Here is a 6,000-nt window from a genome sequence, read left to right as displayed (position 1 = left end):
GCACACAGCCTTGTTAAGTACACAAAGGGAGGTCACAGAAAATTTTGTTTACGGAAATTTATAGTATTTATAATAATAAAGAATTTGAGAAATATTTTACAATTGAGCAACATTTCAACAAAAAAAATGACCGTATTTATGCTCAAAGCTCTAAGGAAGCTTCGCAATTAGTCGGCAGAGTGCAACGTAGGCACTATCTGACTTCAGTGATGGAATTGAAGACTAAGTTATAGTGAAAATTAGCAGTTTCACCACAGTGTAAAAATGGTATCGTATTTACCAAATTATTTCTAAACCTCTCAAGACGGCTACCCGTAACTGGTATAATCGTCACCTTTTTTGGTCTGACATTGTCCAATCTTGTATTTACTTTTATAAGTTGCCCACTATGGTCGGACTGAAGATTATTAATTATGAGTTTACTAGTAATAGTAACAAATGTAAAAATATTATCTAAACAGGTTGCTGTTGTAGAAGTGATTCTAGTAGGTTCCCAAAATACATTGAACAAATTAAAACTTTGAAATAAATTTTTAAGGCTAGTACAATTGGCCGAAGGTTCAAGCAAGTTTATATTAAAATCTCCACACACTATAATTGACTTGCTAGTTTTGCTAAATTTTGATAGTACTTCCTCCATTCTATGTTGGAATTGTTCATATGATGCAGTGGGGGGGCGCTATACACTTACAATAATAAATTGCTCTAGTTCTATACAAGCTATCTCAATTAGTTGTTCTATAGAGAGATTAACAATATCTCTTCTATTTTTACATTTTAATCTATTATTAATAATAATTAGGGAACCTCCATGTATTGCCCTACTTCTACAAAACGAACTGACTACTTTATGTTCTCTAAAACTAAACTGGAGCTGATGACTCTTACGCCAATGTTCTGTAATACATAATATATCTATATTACAGCAGCTCAAAAACAGTTCAATTTCTAATTCCTTACTTGAGATACCTTGTATATTCTGGTGAACAATATTTATAATATTTATGAGCTTTATTTGTAGATACAAACATAATATTATTATACAGAACAAGTGATGAATTTTAGGAAGCTATAACTACCGAGCTTAACATCACTTCAGACGTCCCCCAAAGCCAAGCAGATTTTTAAAAGTAATATATAATCACTCATATGCCGGCTATATATACTATGTATATAGGTACTGTGGACTGATGTGCTGAGCTGCTAATAATATATTGTTGACAGTGACAGATGGACAGGGTGAAGACGTCTATAAAACGCGATGTCTCCCTAACGTTGACACACTTCCGCTGCAACCGTTGACGAATTAGGGTGTTACTCAGCCCAATTTCAGTTCGAACATTAGTCATTTTGTTTTTTGAAATTTATTCTTAGAACGCTGCGGGAAGACACCGACTCCAAAAGTAACAATAATCGTAACTAGAATTAGAGTGTATAAAAATACGCAATTATTATATATATATATATATATATATATATATATATACATATAATGCAAAAAAAAATTGATTACAGATAATTTGATATTCTTCCACATTAAGGAGTTCCATTGATAATCATATTTTACTACTACAATTACTTGACCATAACGACGATACGGTAGGTGACTCAAATATCCGGATAGCATAAAAAAGATTCGGTTGTTTCTTTGTCGTGGATACCATAGTCAGAACCTCACCAGACTCTCATCAAACTATCCTTGAATTATATCCTTTCCAATAAAAAATAAATAATCGAAACCGGTTGGCGTGATATTAAGTTATTCGTCCATTTGTCGCGTATATACTTAACACAAATTTAAGACTTTTATATATTTTCATGGATGCCATTGTCAGATCTAGACCAAATTGCAATGGGACCATACGGGAAGCACCAGCTTTCACACAAAAAAATAATGATCTAAATCGGTACACTCAGTCGAAAGTTCTGAGGTAACAAACAAAAAAAACCCTCGAATTGAGAACCTCTATCTTTTTTGAAGTCGGTTAAAAATGTAGATATTATATCCCTAGCACCTATATAAACTGTTAAATATATTAAATGTAAATGATGAAATTAATAATTGTGCAAAAAATAGTAAATTAATGTCAACAAACAATATTGATTATCAATTAATAAATTAATATGTCTTGTATCTATAATCAATTACTTCACAATATGTTTGATATCAGTTTAATCTATGATGCCATCAAAAATATTACTTGTAAAAAACCAAGTCTTCCAACTCAATTCATCTCAGTAGTACCAAGTCAGTCTAATTAATTCAGAGCCTACTAAAGGGTCCTTGTGTCTTAAAGTATTACATAATAAGCTAGCCTAACAAAGTCTTATAGTGACCATATTGAACATATTTTATGTTTTAAATAAATAGATTGACTTGGCCATCACATGACAACACATTTTTTTTAATAAAGCACATTCTATCTTTTTTTTAAGAAAACTTTATCTCGCAATAGGCTATTTAGTATGTTAGATATCTGCCTCTATTATAATATTATGAGTTTGGTAAAAATAAATTTATAAATGAGCGTCCAATCAACAAACATATTAAACAAAATTGTATTATTTTAACGGATACTTATTTTATTAATTCGATTTATATAAATTTTTCATATAAGTACGATAATTATTTCTTTTTCTGTCGTCTGTAAGGAATACTTAACAAGTTTAAGTTTTGAGTTTACGTATATACTTATTTTTATTAAATTATTTTTTCATTAGTTTTTCTTTTCCTAAATGTCTGCCGAAATTAAATAAAAATCTGCCAAAACTATTATAAAGCAGTTTTTTTTTAACTAAATTGTATTTTTCTGAAATGCTCAACTTAAAATTATTTTACTATAATTTCGATGATATTTGACACTTATTTAAGATTATCAACGCGAGCGAAACGGAGGGTAAGCACAGAATATATATCTCAATGTTGTTTCGTATTTATGTGCCAGCTCGCTGTATTGACGGCGACAATGGGGCTCTACAACGGCTCAATAATTGGGGAATGACATCTATTCTTTGTATTTTATGGAGTTGAAAGTAATTGCCGGCATCCCTTGTGTGACGCTCACTACCGCCGCACTCACCCCGCAGTCACGGAGCGTGGCCCATGACACACACACTCGGTCACACTCGGTCACGGCTACTTCTCGAACAAAGTGCGATATTATTTCGTTATCATTCACGTGTCTGACACGTAATCGCTGGCATTAATACGATAGCGACACTTTATTGTTGTAATTATATCTATAAATACTGATAATAATCGTTGAGTTGTTCTCTGTAGGCAGGTGTAATAGCGGTCAGGCTCACCTGACCCCTGATAGCTACAAACTAACAAACATCTTTCTAATTAACATAGAACGGTGGAGTTCATCAAGTCACTTGTGTGTGTTTGTTACTTCTCACTGAACGATCCGTTCTCCTGATCCTCGTGATACTGCTTGTGTCATAAAAAACTAAGAAAATAATTGTTGTCTTTGGTTCCTGTGTTCAAACTATAAATGATCAAGTTATTTTTGACCTATAAAATAAAACCTAAAACGTAACAGTATAGCCTATGGAAACAAATTTAATTTGTACCAATATTTTATGAACGTTCGTAACCCTATTGGGCTACGTCCCAGTGGACAGTTAGCTTAATCAAATCAAATCTTTATACTAGTATACTTAGGTATCATAATATATATTACTAGGTAACCCGATAGACGTTGTTCTGTACATAATAAATAATTAACTGTTATTTATGAATTCGTCAATAATATTTCGTAACATCACGGAATTATTTCCTAAAATATGGTCGCTGTTGTTAAAAGGAAATTGTTTCACAGCAGAACTGTCAAACCGTGCGTCAAAAAATTCTCTCATAGAAAATATGTCGATACTAAACAAATATTGTAAATAAAAATAATTATGGGTCCCAAATCGAAATAAAAACTATCCTATCTCTCAAGTTGGACTAAATTTCACTCTATGAAGTAATCCCAATTAAAATCCGTTCATTAATTTAGGAGTCCACGCGGACAAACAACGTGACACATAATTTATATACCCATATTAAGATATTAAAAGAAAGTGTAACCATTGCAACCAATTGTTGTATACTGAAATTGTCTCTTATACAATATTCTGCGTTTATAAATGAACATAATATACATTTTCTGTATAGATAAAGTTTATTAATTAGTCTCTAGAGCTCACTACGTAATAATCGTTGTTTTTTTTTCACGCAAATTCCGCAAAACTACTAATATTACGTCTTGAGTTAACATCACGTTCACCAGATTCCACTGCCTATGGTCCTAATCAATGTCGAAAGGAAAGAGAAAATTTTAAATTACGGATTGGTTTCTGCTGTGCTCCAACTCGGAACCGTATTAACTAAGAACAATAGCTTTTTATTACGAGAACTTTATACTGTAGTGTGTGGCATCTTGACAATCAATGGCATTTTACAATTTTTTTAATTTGTATACGCTTCGTGTTATTTTACATTGAAATTAATAAAATACAATTACTTGCTGATGATATGTGATCCCAGTCTCTTTCTTAGTTCCTGTGGTATTATTTTTACAAAGTTTTACTACGCAAACCAGCATTTTAGTTTCAATTGTTAGAAAAGTTTAACAGATCATGTGGCACATCAACGTGACACATTGTTCGAGAATGGCTCGAGAACGCCCACGGCGTAGTATAAGTTGCCCCATTTTGCGAGTACTCATGCGATATCTAGTTAGAACGTAGCGGACACCGATCCTTAATCTAAGTATTTTTTTTATGGAATAAGAGGACAAACGAGCGTACGGGTCACCTGTTGTTAAGTGATCACCGCCGCCCACAATCTCTTGCAACACCAGAGGAATCACAGGAGCGTTGTCGGCCTTTAAGGAAGGTGTACGCACTTTTTTTATATGTATATTAATAAAATAAAATAGAATATAGTTTGAAATCGGTATTATGTCTATAAAAAGTATTTTTTTTCTTAAGTCCAATATTTTTCTACTAACTGTTAATTGTGTGTGTAACTGTTAATAATTGTGTTCGATATAAATCTTTTTGTATTTGAAAGCACAGTGAGGAAGCTGGTGATCCAATTAAATGAATATATCAAATATAATAATTAAACTTCAACAAGTTTTGGGCCTTTCCTATATTCCTGTCAGGCCTTCTCCCTTGCCCCGCCGCAGCCCTGCAGGTTATGATTCTGAAACATTGGGGAATAAAGGGCTGCCTTCGATCTTCTGAGCTCATATTTAAGTTATAGAATTCAGAAAGTCAATGTTAATGGCAAGAATACTTTTAGGGCTCCTTTCAATAACGGGGTCACGCAAGGGTCTATGCATCGACCACTCTATTTCTTAGTATATTCTAATGATTGCCTTATTTTGGAGTAATTAAAATATACACAACATTATTTGTGATTTAAAAAAGAAGGAATTTATAGGACGATGTATATGCTTTATATGATGCCAGAAAACGTACAAAACAAATGTGTTACGAAATTTAAATGAATTGTTAAAAAACGATTGTGTAGTAAAGGTTATTATAACACAATTCATTCTCATAATTATACCACAGACTGGCAATGGAGCAAACACCCTCAAGCTATTTAAGTATAATAGTTTATTGTACGATATAACATGATAACCATATTTTTATGAAAAAAAAGCTGAGTTTTTTGCGCCCGTTTGTCTCAGGTCTGAGGCACATTATTTCGAACGGGTGGCTTTTTACGTTCAATTAGTGATTATATATCGTATTTTGAATAAAAATATTTGAATTTGAATGACACTTTGTAATGAAAGAATTAAATAAAAGTATTTGGTGTATTCAAAGACAAATTAAAACAAACAAACGTATGACATAATGAATATTGTTTTAGTGTGTATTTTTGGTTAAGTTCAAATAATTTACAGCTAATTAAGGTGTAGCTAATGTTTGTTCGAACGTTCGAAAATTGGTAACGCTAATAAGTTTTTTTATTTTTTTAGAATTTTGCAATTTGCT

The sequence above is a fragment of the Leptidea sinapis genome, chromosome 30 (assembly GCF_905404315.1).
Source record: "Leptidea sinapis chromosome 30, ilLepSina1.1, whole genome shotgun sequence".
NCBI classification, from domain to species: domain Eukaryota; kingdom Metazoa; phylum Arthropoda; class Insecta; order Lepidoptera; family Pieridae; genus Leptidea; species Leptidea sinapis.
Note: the sequence above shows the minus strand (reverse complement) of the source record.